This window comes from Meleagris gallopavo, chromosome 8 (assembly GCF_905368555.1).
Source record: "Meleagris gallopavo chromosome 8, MGAL_WU_HG_1.1, whole genome shotgun sequence".
Classification (NCBI taxonomy): Eukaryota; Metazoa; Chordata; class Aves; order Galliformes; family Phasianidae; genus Meleagris; species Meleagris gallopavo.
Genome location: NC_139411.1, coordinates 16,632,676 through 16,645,000, shown reverse-complemented (window position 1 = coordinate 16,645,000; position 12,325 = coordinate 16,632,676). Strand labels below are relative to the sequence as shown.

General features: G+C 45.8%; 1 protein-coding gene across 23 annotated transcripts in view; it reads right to left on the bottom strand.

Annotated features, from left to right (window-relative positions):
- LOC104911954 (uncharacterized) overlaps positions 1–12,325 on the bottom strand; it is a 314,625-nt gene that overhangs the window by 51,210 nt on the left and 251,090 nt on the right. The gene's annotated exons all lie outside the window — the stretch shown is intronic.

Here is a 12,325-nt window from a genome sequence, read left to right as displayed (position 1 = left end):
TTCTGCTCCCACCTCTCCATCCTCCACAACATGTACTAGCAGCCAGATGGGCTGAGAGCAGGATCACCTTGTTCATGACAGCTTCTAGCCCACTAAATATCTTATTTAATCTGCAAGAACACCAACCCAAAACAGAGCTCTCTGGCCTGGAAAAAGGAGGCTATTGGAGATGTCCTGGTAAGGCCATGTGGCAGTGCCATGGCATCACATTTCTGTCCTCATAGATGCGAGCTGCAAGCTGACTCCACTCAGAGAGAACATTAACTACACCTCTTTATTATTGAGAAGAAATTTATTGGAGACATCCCTCCCTCTCTCCGGCTTCTCCTTTACCTTCGCGGAAAAGTAAACATTTAATTTTTTTTGTTGTTAATAGATTTAATGTTCATTTGTCGGTAGCCTAGGGGCAGGAACGCGTGACATTTCAAATAATTGTTGTTTCGGGGGTATCCTCTGGAGGAAAATGCTGCAAAAGTGTGGAGAAGATTTAAGTAAATTACTGTGTCAGCTTCTATTTATTCCTTACATGATTGCCAGAGGCAGGGCTGCGAGATAACCATTAGAGGCCCAGCCATAAAACAGGGAAGCAGAATTTCAAAAAGCCAGAGTGCCATTACTGGAAAGTTAGTGTGTAACATGTTAAATTATCCCCAAAGTAGGGGGAGGCAGAAATGGGGGGGAGGCACATGTCTAAGAGTGAGAGAGAAGAAAAAGGGAAAAAGAGAGGGACTGTGTGAGTAAAAGGAATTGCACCATGGGGAATAAATGAAATACTAGATAGCTAGACAGATAGACAAAGAGGTAAATAGAAGAAGAATGAACGAAGACCAGGGCAGTCTTTGAGTCCATCTCTGAGGGCCTGCCATGGAACACAACGTTCAGTGCAGGCGTAGTCCCCTACAACTTTGTTGCCCTCACATCTCTGGGACACAGCCAAATGCTCTAAAGAAAGAAATTTCCTGCCCATCGAGGCTTCTTGGCTGCTTTCTTTACTTTTCACCACTTCTTGCCTCCAAAATGTACTTGTATGACCGCCATCCCAGTAATGGGGAGTGTTCAGTTCAGTCTGATGCTGCTGTGTAAAGTTCCAATTCAAGCATGACAGCACAGCTTTGACCTCATATACAGGCATTTGTGGTTCTGTCAGATAAGGTATTTGCACCATGAGAAAGCAGCCAAGGCAGGAAGAATTGTAAAAAATTCTGCGCATTCAATACACTATCCCCAGAACCAAAGCCAAGGAGCACAGAGCCAATACATTTCCTGGGAGCAGAGTGCTTTCACGTGGGTGTGGGGCTGGGAAGAGAAGAACTAGACACCAAGATGCTGACAGAGCCCATGGATCAGCACAGGCCAGAGTCAAGAAGGTATGTCAGGACCCAGGACACTTGTTCCTATCTGTCCCATCTTGGCTTTTGTTTGCCTGGCTGATATGCTGAACTCTTTGAAGTTTACTGCACTGTGCATGGAGGCTGGAGATTCGTGGGAAGGCATGCCTTTCCACCTGACACGATCAGCTTCGTGCTTCCCCTCATCAGCTGTTTCCCATTTCCCACCTGTGAGATTGGGACAGCATGACACCCAAAGGACCAGCGAAGGGGACAGGAAGCCGCAGCTCTGCTCAAGATTTCGAAGCAAGATGATGCTCAGGTTATAAGTTAAGCAAGTTCTGAAAACAAAAGGAAAGATGTTTGCCAGGGAGGAATGGGAAATGCTCAAGTCCTGACACTGAAGCTAAAGGAAAGGGACAAGAGCCAGCTCATTAGTCATAGTGGGCTGTAGGAGAAGCCAAAGAGCATCAGGAAGGTTGTATGTGCCATGTGCAGGACTGTTGTTGAAGTGTCCACCACAGCAGAACAACCCCATGGCCCTTTGCTGTAATCAGGCCTGGCTCTTCCAGTGTGCTCACAGCTCAGCCATCCTTCGCTCCCCACACACCCTCCTTGTCAGATCCATTTGTGCTGCTCTGACCAGTCCTCGCCTGTCCCACACCACCCTCCCCCTATCAGTTTCCTCCAGTTCTGTTCATTATCCGTGCTCTGGAGCTAGGCATTGCCCTCTGACTCATTGCTCAGAAGCTGCCTGGTTCTTCTTTTCTTTCACTGTAATTTATTTACATCACGGAAAGCAATTAAGTTCCAAAAAGTCTTATTTATCCCACAGATCTGGTTTTATCTTCCTTAGCATCACTCTCCATTTGTTCCTGCTATTGCTTCATTTTTTCTCACTCTTTTCCTCAAGGCAAGTGCAGCTGTGTGGGAGCCAAGGGGCTGACAAACTGTAGCCCCGGTTTCTCCAAGACAACAGCTCTTCTCCCACTTCTCACCCAAGAGGATGAGAGTCCAGGCACACGCTCAACAATAAATAACCAGGGAGATTTTTCATTTTTTTTAAATTTTAACGACTCACGAGGAAGACTTGCTGGTTAAATCATTGCTAACTCTCAACCTCCTCAATATTTCTTTGCTAATAGACTTCAGGTTTAATTGAAGGATCTTCTCTGGACTCTGTCTAAGGCACCATTTTCTCTTTAACCCCACCGCTCACAGCCTCACAAAAGCCAATCCATTAAGGGTCTTCATTAGTTTGAGCACCAGCCAACCACCCAAGCGGCAAAGGTCAAACACAGTCACCTGTCACAACATGGCAGTAAAACTACTAATTGTATGGGAACAAATGAGATAAAAAGATGGTACTATTATGCTATTTGATTTATTTTGTTTCCAAAGAGTCATTTAAGTCTAATTTACTTTGCAAGCTATAGAGTGGGCCTGTGTGGATACAAATCCTGGTGTGAACAAATGTGGGCGTGTGCATGAAGGTGTGTGCACCTCTCTCTCTCACACATGCTTATACATGCGTAAACACATACAGGGGTCTGAAAAGCAATCTAGGGAACTATAAAGTCATGGCACCATAAAGGCTTAGATTTAACTCTCCAGGCAGGCAGAACGTCACATCACACCGGGATGGCTCTGTTGTAGTGGCACAGAGTCACACCAGCCCTCCTGCTGCCAGCTCAGTTGGCCATGCACGTTTCCTCAGCATCCCAGCTGCAATGGCAGAGGCCGAGGCAGCCAGAGCAAGGTCCCATTTTGGAAGGGCATTTGCTTTGGAAACCTGCTTCTTCTTCTTTTTGTGTGTGTGTGTGTGTGTGTGTGTGCGTGTGTGTGTGTGCGCGCGCGCGCGCGCGTGTGTGCGCGCGCTCAGGAGGAGAAAATGGCCCACATGCCCTCTGGTGGACAAATGCCATTTTGCAGCTCTGGGATCCAAATGAAAAGCAGCAAGTGGCCATATTTGTAGGCACAAAAAGAAGTCATCTCCCTGGAAGGTTTTTAGAAGCTTCCTTGCTCTCCAGCTTGTCCTGGCAATCATGATCTCAGCACATCTTTGGCTGCCAACTGAAAAAAACCTGACCTTTCTAAGGCACAAAAAACACAGTCCATCCTTCACTGTAGGTGCTAAATCAACATAGCCATCTTCACCAACAGGTTCCATTACCACATAAGAGTATCATTTTTTCCTAGAAGATATAAATTGTACTTATCCTAGAATAAAAACCTTCTTGCTCAAACACAGGACCCAATCTCAAGCTGCACAGCCATCCTTTGGCATATCATACTAAACATCAGCCAAGATCAGTACAAAAGTTTCCTTTAAAAGATACTGAATGCTAATCACATCTTTGATATTGAATATACATCGCAAGAAATTCTGTAAGTAGAATTAATATAGTCAAAGGCCTTTCAAAGAACAGATTTCTCGATGTTCTTGCATTGGGATCAACTTTCAGGACAGTGGAGGGAAGAAATTGAGGGATCACAAGCTCCTGAAACACACAGATGCATGAAGACATAATCACCTTATTGCAATGACAGAACATTCTTCTACACATACAACAGTGTGGTATGATGCATAGCTAGACTTGATGAAGAGGCTTGTTGGGAGAATGTTAATATTTCCAACAAGGCAGTAATGTCATTAATGCTTTTCTTTGAAGTTTTTCAATCATCTCTGTTCATCAGTGAGTCATGCAGATCATCAGAATCAATACTTCTTATTACACATTGCATAGACAATAAACGCTCACAATCCGAAAGGAAAAACGTTCACTTAGAAACATTTCAGAGCATTATGAAGGCTATTTTTATATGCCTAATTGCACAGGCACGCACTATAAACCCAACTGAACAGACGTATAGAAAACTAACACTGGGAATAAAGAACGGAAAGACAGTTCCTGGGTGAATAGTGAGGAAAGAACCTGATGAAGATGAAGGCAGATGGCTGCACCATCACTTCCAGTGCACATAGCAGCAGGAATTACTCAGTAAAAAATACAACTAAGATATCAGTGAGATCTGGCTGTAGGGGGATGCAAGTTTCTCTCTTCCAGTAGTAAGAACGTTTCTATACACTCCTGGCTTCCTTGGCTGTGTTGGCCCATATGGCCCAGTCATTCAGACATGGCTACCTCCAAGGGAGCCAGTGTCACGCCTGTCAGCCTCAATCAGATATGTTCTTATGTTCACTCCAGCAAGCAGACTAAGGAAGACTTAACTTGTTCTTGGCATTATGGGAGATCACATGGGCATCTGTGAAACATGAAAAGCAATACATGCCATCCTCTCCTGTTCTGGCTCTCTGAAGGTGCAGAGATCTTCTTGGCCCAGGTTATCACTTCCTACTGGAAACAGGGAGTAGCTTGAGCACAGCTTCACATGCTAATGGTGAGCATTTAAATTAGCCAAAACTGCCAGTAGGACGTGGCTTGTCCCTGACCCCTTTTTTTTTTACCACCCCGCTTTCACTTTGTTCCCATCTCACTTCCTACCTCCCTCAGTGCTGACATCAGCCACACTATATGGCTTGTCTTCAGCAGTTATCAGCATGTTACAGAGGATCCCACCAGCTCAAACTCATTAGGTCTTAGTTAACAAAGGGCTCATGAGGAAAATGTATTCCCTCAGCCTGTATTTAGACAAAGACATTTCCAATCATGAGTGAGAAACAGACTCCACCAAGCTTGTGCATCATCACAGCTACCAGCAGGACCCCACAGTGGAGCTGATTTCTGAGAGAAAGGGAAAATTAGAAGTTTTCCTCTGGCAGTGGATCATTTGCAACATGTGAATGTATCCAACCAGCTCTAAATGTGCTCCAGAACTGGAAGAGGAAGGGGAAAGGAGGAGGATGATAAGAGTGTTAAAACATTTTCCCCTTTTAGTTTTATACAAATGTTACATTAAGTTCATCTTTTCTTATATCAAAATTTGGAAAATAATAAAGCATACAAGGCTTCCCGAGACCTTTTCCCCCATTGCCTAGATATTCCCCTAATAGGAGAGAGTAAGCAGCATTTCACAGCTCCAGCAGAGTCCAAATTAGTTTTTCTGGCAACCAAACGCAGTGTCTACTCCACTATGCTCACACACACACACATCGCTGCCTACAGCACAAACAGATCCTGCCTGAAGTGCAAAGCCAAGGAACCAGAAGGATTCAATGCCAGAATTAAAACTGCCTTGTAGTGTTAAAGCTCCCCAACAAACATGGCTTGCTATAAGATTCAATTACACAACTATATTTTCAAGAAAATGGGTCTTTAATCTAGGGCTGAGGATGGTGTTCCCTTAATAAATGGCTCTGCCCTTCTTTTATTTTCTTGTTGTTTACTGTTAGGTGTTATGCACTATGCTCACTGCTGAAGACAAAACTGTAGTTTTTTTTCTCCCATGCTCTTTTCTGGTGCTCATCATAAGAGTGGCTGAGTGCTTTTCTGAGTTGAATTCACTTATCTTCAAAAAATGGGACTTGTTATTTCCATTTTACAGAAAAGAAATTGAGGCATGCGGGAACGAAGATCCAAAGGCATCTAATTCATTTTGGAAACCTATATTTGCAGTGTACTCAGGCCATTCTGTGCAAGCACCACAATTCCAATTATATTCAATAGTGACATCTATGAATCAAAACCACACCGCAGGATGAAGCAGAGGATAGCACGACCCTAAAACTCAGTGAGTTATTACTAGGGCAAAGTAAATTCCAACAACTCTTTGGAAATTCCCTTTGAATAATGATGAGATGAGCATTTCTTCTCCAGCAGAAGACTGGATACTCATTGCAAGTTCCGTAAGTAAGGAAAGAGAGGCTCTAAGGATGAGCCTCTTTCTCTGCTCCACGCCTGGGCATAGCCAGGTTAAGCAGTGACTAAGACAAGAATCCCATTTAAAATGTTTGTGATCAGAAACTTCTCTATAAGGAAATACAGGCAGAGAGACATGGCAGAAGTGACCACATATTCACCCCAGTAATGCTCAGTGCAATGTGAAGAAATAAAAATGCTCTCTTAATACTATTGTGACTATTTTCATTCTGTGGAAAAGAAGAAATAAGACACCCTTAGCTTGCTTTTCCAAAGCATAAGAAAATTACATAATGCCCTCACTAAATAAATAAATAAATAAATCCAAACTGAAAGAAAAAAGAGCAGGCACCACACTGTCAAGAATAATTGGCTGTGCAAACACAATTTAGGAGGCAGCAGATTTGCAGAACAGTATCTTGGAGTGATGATGAATCACATCCATGAGTCAACCATGTCAAGCTTTTCAGGAAAAAGAGCAGCTAAGACACTAGAATTATGAATAGGAGTATCCTTTGCAAAACATATGAATTTCTCTTCTCACTGTAATCTGTCCCAAAAAGGCCACTTTTGGTGGGCTTCTTTCTGTATGGGACAATTTAAGCAACGTGCAGATTTACTCACAACTTTGAGTCCTGATGAGTGGCAAACAAATGATCAGATATCTCTGAAAATGAAAGGAAAGGGAAGGCCAAAAGAACTGGAATTGCTTAGTTGAAGAAAAAACAAGCAGATGACAGGAGTTTGCTAGTAGGTGAAAGAAGGGAACGGTAACATTTTTTCCATGTCACTCACAGGTACAAAAAGAAGAAGTTATGGGCTTAGATTGCAAGAACAACAATAACAACAACAAAAGATATTTACTTTGGGCACTGGGAAGAATATCAGAGGAGTTAGCAGTGTTATAGCTTTGCCTGGAGAGAAAGGATAACTTCACTGGAGGTTTCTGAGGACAGATTAGGTAAACATCTGTCTGAAATTGCTTAGGAAACCGTAATCTTCTCATGGGAAGAGAGGTATAGGCTAAAGATCTCCTGATTAGAGCTCAGTTCTCATTAATTTTCAACACTGTGATCCAGAGTGGGGAAAGCCAGTTTTGCAATACGACATTCTTTAAAATGATGTTTTCCCAAAAATATTTAAGTTAGTTAATAAACGAAAAGCTTCAACTGAGCAAACACCCATCCCACAAGACTTGAGACTGTGTGGTTAATATTGGACAGTATCATAAGCAACAGAAAATAAGGGCTGATAAAGGAAAGTTTGGGCAGGTTCGCACAACAGCTGGTGTTTCCAGTTTCCTTTGTAATTCAAGAGAGTTGTACGGATTTAAGGAGGAAGGAGCAGTGGCTTGTGGAGCTGATGGGAAAGTCCTGGAACTACTTGTTTTATGCAGAAGTAGGAATGGGCAAAAACTCCAGTTCAGGGCCAGTTCATCCCAGCGACCTGAATTCTAACCTGACTGGTTATATCTCAGTGGTCTACTTGCATCCACCGGCTCTCTCCAGACCACAGGCTCTCTGACGCAGCACACCGCCCAAAATCTCACGGGGCACCTCCTCTCGTCCCTGTGGCCCAAGGGACGTCCCCTCGCTGCGACCGGCGCCCTGAGGCACGCCAAGACCCGGACTCGCTCCTCCGCCACCCGGCTTCGTCCCGCAGACCCAGCGAGGGCGGCGGCGCCTTCAGCACCGCGGAGAGCGGCAGGCCGGCCCTGCAGCAGGCAGCTCCCGCAGCGCCCGGCCCTGCTGGGAGGGCTGTGCGTGCTGACCCGTCCGCCAGGAAGGCGGGGAAACCTGCAGAGCCCGTGGCGTGAGCAGGCTTACCTCACCCGGGCTAAAATCTGTTCCGAAGAACCTTTTAAATCCGAACGACAACGGATCCACAAATGGCACTCTAAATTATAGTTTAACCTTGCACCGATTTTTTCATCTAGAATTATTATATTAAATACACGTGTTCCTACCATTCATTGTCTTGGATGAAAAAAAAAAATCTAACTTCATATTGCTGTAAGGGAATGCACTAGCATTGTTTTGCTCCTATGGTAAATGGCACCAGGTCATTAACCAGGCTAGTTAAGCAGCTCGCCAATTTGCTAGTCATCCTGCCAACCAGAAAACCAGCTTGTTATCCGGGCAATCAGATGATTACATTTTACATTTTCAAATAACCCTTAACAAGCAAGAACTAATTGATGTCCATAACATCCAGTGAACTACAAATGCTCCATCCTACAGCTAGGGAAACTGAGGCAAAGAGCTTCATACTGAGCCACAAAACACAGTCAGGACAAGGAAGAGCTAAAGGAGACTCCTGGTTCCCAGCCCTGTATTCACTCCGCTGCCAGAAAACACATGAAGGATGCTTCTACGCAATCATCAACTAAACCATCAGTCAGCCTAATAATTAGCTAATTAATTAGCAGCCACTCAAAGCAGATTCATTTACTCAGGGCCCCATCTAATATGGTACTGGCAGGAAAGTTGGGTGGGGGAATCTAAACAAGGAATGGAATAGCAGAGCTTTACGCAGCACTAGGCCCTGGTCCACATACAAGCAGAGAAGTGTGGTTGGCTTTGGTGCCTACCACTGTGGCTGAATATTGACAGCAAGAAGGGAATCTCCCAACAGAAAATGGGAGAAAGCAGGAAACACTGGGCATTTCTGTCCAGGGTGGCCAGGGAATACCAAGGCCCAGCATGACTCACCCAAGCAGTCTAGAGTCAGAAAGCAGCTGCCACGAAAAATCAAAAGGTCTGTATTGCATGAGGAAGATTATGTTTGTAGGTAAAGCATTCAGTAAAGATATTTTATGAAGGACACAAAACTGTTCTTTTTATTATTGTTGTTGTTATTTATTGCTATTACTAACTTTTAGGCTCATAGGGAAAAAATTAGTCATATCTTCAAGACTATTCTCAACTCACCAACAGCCCTCAAACAACCAGCTAAAATTTTCTGGGTCTGTTTAGCATGGAGTAAATAAGAAATAACAGTTGAATTTATATTTAAAGCTAATTTAGGTACTTAGCTAATGCCATCAAGGATTGAAAGACTAAAGAGGCACTGGAAAAAGGTAAATTTTAAACCCGATTAAAAAAAAAAAAGAGAGAGAGAGAGGGTGAAAAATAGCCTTGTGGATATCTTCATATAAATTTTTTTTCAACATTTGTGCAACTCCCTGCACAAATTAATTTAATCAATTATTTTACTCCTTCCAAAACAAAATGCTTCCTTCAAGCATTTTGATCAGCCTTGAAGACGCAAGCACAGGCTCATAAAAGATGATGAAACTATGCCTTAACCATTTGCAGTCCAGTAGCTGAGCTCTGAAACCCTTTTTTAGCCTCTGAATTGCAGAGAAGTGGTGTAAAGGTGTGAGCCAGTCCTTGTTGCCCACTAGCTGAGACAAGCTGCAAGTGGGGCTCCCGAGCAGGTACGTGGGCTTAGCTAATGAGACATAACTTTTTATACTGAGATGCACTTAGAGCGGTGACACCAAGTATTTGCTTTAGGCTTACCCCTCATGCTAATGCCATTAAAATGGTGTGGCTCAGCAGTTTCCAAAGGGATTATCACGAGCCTCCATTTGAGGAACTCCTCATCTGACCAGCCTCTGAGCTGCAACTTATTCTGCAGAGTGGTGTCAGGCTCGCCAAGTGCCAAGCAGGGTCAACCCCACTCAAAACCAACATTCTCCTTAGGGAAAATCCTCAGCCTGTTTTGCAAAAGAAAGTAGAAAAAAAATCATCGATATAGATTCCCTCCCCTCTCCAGCCCATAGAAGCACTCAGCAGTCTCACGGGAAGCCCAGCAAAGTCTCTGCACCCCCAAGGCCCACGGAGCTGTGTGTCCACGGTGCACAAGGAGCAGACTCACAGGGAGCTGAGAAGCATGAAGTGGCCTCCTGCAGCAGAAAAACCTGTGTGAGGATATGTGAAAAATAACCCTGACTCGCTAATCCTAGCTGTGAGCAAACAATTAGCAGGAAGCAGAGGCAAACAGGAAAGCTGATTTAATTATGTGACACTGATACAGCCAGTGAACTGGAGGGGAGGGAAGGGGGGAGGTGGGGAGGGCTGGGGATGTGGGGTCAAAACAGTTTGTAAAAATCTGTTTCACAAAAGCTGTTGTTCCCCTCGGGGCAGAGAGAGATTACCGTGGCTCAGTGTCTATCAAACACGGGAAGAGAATAGGGCCAGGGGCAATGAGACAGCTTCCGAGTATGAAGGGCCCTTCTTCTTCTCCGCAGCAACCAGCAGCCTGCCAAAGAATTCCTGTAAGCTCTCGGCGGCTTTGTGTGCCTGCCCGGGCTGTGGGGAGCACTGCAGCAGGCCTGCCTATTGTCGGCAGGGCTCAAAGGGAGCCGGGCAGAGAAAAGGGGAGCTGGGGGAGGAAGAGGGCTTAAGGGAGCTTGTTGTTATCAAAGCCTCGGAGCTTATTGTGCCAGAGCAGAATCATGCTGCCTCTGAGCCCCTTCAATGTGGCTGCTCACAGCACTGCGGGCAGACAGGGTGGGATGTGCCCCCCTCGGTTTGCAGGGTGCCCCTGCACTGCCCACTGGCACCTTCTGGCTCTGGGAGGGTTGTGCAGGGGGAGGCAACCCTGTACCCCACTTCCTATACCCACCGGTATCCCAGGACACCTGCGACAGGACCAGAGCCCCCTACACAGCTCCTGCTGCAGCATCTGCTGCAGGTAACCAGGTGTGTAAGGGCAAACAGCCACATCCAGGTCGACAAAGGCATCAATCCATTGCTGAAAGCGTCTACAGCTGGACATAAAGATGCACCTGGAGACTCCTGCACATCCCCTCAGCATCTGTGTGGTCCTCAACACAAACACACGCAGAAGTGCACGCAGCGGAAGCCAAACACAGCACAGCAATACAGAGGCACACCTTCCTGGCCCACAAGCAACACACATCTGCTTCCCTCACCTTGGCCATGCATCTGCCTTAAGAGAGTCTTGAGTTGTTGCACTGCAGATCAGGGTGTGTGGTGGAGCCAGCAGAAGGGATATCAGACCACACTGTTTTCAAAGCTTCATCTATGTGTCAGGAAGAGGCCAAAAGCCCCTGGGAACTGTGAGCCTCAGGAAAGGCCCTGTGAGGAGGGGGCAGCTGGCAGCTCTGCAGACATTGCTGATGTGCATCATAGACTGAGGATTTCCCAAATGTTGCTCCAAACACCATTCAGACTCCAGCTGAATTGTAGAAAGGCCTGAGACTGAAATTGGGACACATCCTCACAGGACTGCGACCAAGCGGGGTGTAGGAGTGGGTGCCAGCCCAAACCCTGGACTGAAGGGACTGGGGTGACTGAATGCTGACATGATGGTGTTCCCACAGACTCCATGTGAGAACCAACTCATCAGACTTACAACCACAAAGTAAAATTGAATAGGGACCAGAGCCTCCATCAGCTTTTATTCCATACAGACTTACCTAGGAAAGTACGCAGCAAAGCCCCAAGACCTTCATGGAAGTGGAAAAAATCCCATGGGCCTGGCCACTTCTCATGGTGAGTTTGGCATAGGAAGAAACCACTCTAGAACAACTCCAAGCTTCCTTTTTCCTGGACCTGGGAATTTTCTCCAGGCTCACGCCAACCAACTTGCTAGAAGCTCTGCAACAGAGTGGCCAAACCCACATTTGACTACAAGTCTTCCTAAACAGCCTTTCCCTGCTGAGTGTGGGTGGTGGGAAGCTGGTGTCTGACCACACAGCCAGACCCCTCCTGTCCCAGGATGCCCCCTCATGTCAGTCCCAGCAGGACTTGGCCAATTCACCATCTCACCCTGCGCAGACTCACATGCACACACCTGTGAGGTGAGGACACGCAGTGCTTTCTTCCCACCCCAGATCTCATCCCTCATCCCTTCCCTTTCTGCAGCTGCCCAAGGCCAAGCAGCGTCATTGAGCTGACTGGGCAGGGAGGAGGAGCTGGGGTGGGCAGGAAGGGGCACCCCAGTAGGGGAGAGAGCTCCCACAGTCCCAGTAGGAAAAGTAGGGGGGCTGAGGCTGCGGGGGAGGGGACGGAGGCAAGGCAGGGAGGGCTTCTCATTGTGAGGGAAATTTTATTTTTAACAGATGCTAAGGCAGATGGCACAGAATTAACAGAAAATGGGAGAGGAAAAAAGAGGAAGAACATTACTGGCTCCAGAGAGAGTGGA